A 210-nucleotide genomic window follows, 5' to 3' on the forward strand; every position below is an offset into this window, starting at 1 on the left:
CAGCAGCAAGCAGCAGCAGCAAGCAGCAGCAGCAAGCAGCAGCAGCAAGCAGCAGCAGCAAGCAGCAGCAAGAAGAGATGCTGCAGCACCCGGCACCCCCGTGTTCAGATTCAACCAGGGCCACGCATAGCAGCAGCAGCAACAACAGCAGCAGCAATAGCAGCAGCAGCAACAGCAAGAACAATAGCAGCAGCAGCAACAACAGCAGCA

The 210-nt window shown here is 57.6% G+C and overlaps 1 protein-coding gene across 1 annotated transcript in view; it reads right to left on the reverse strand.

Moving 5' to 3' along the window:
- EMH_0037590 (uncharacterized protein) overlaps positions 1 to 210 on the reverse strand; it is a gene marked incomplete at both ends in the record, with an annotated part of 2,930 nt that overhangs the window by 712 nt on the left and 2,008 nt on the right. The gene's annotated exons all lie outside the window — the stretch shown is intronic.

The sequence above is a fragment of the Eimeria mitis genome, genomic scaffold (assembly GCF_000499745.2).
Source record: "Eimeria mitis Houghton genomic scaffold, Emh_scaff1466, whole genome shotgun sequence".
NCBI lineage: Eukaryota > Apicomplexa > Conoidasida > Eucoccidiorida > Eimeriidae > Eimeria > Eimeria mitis.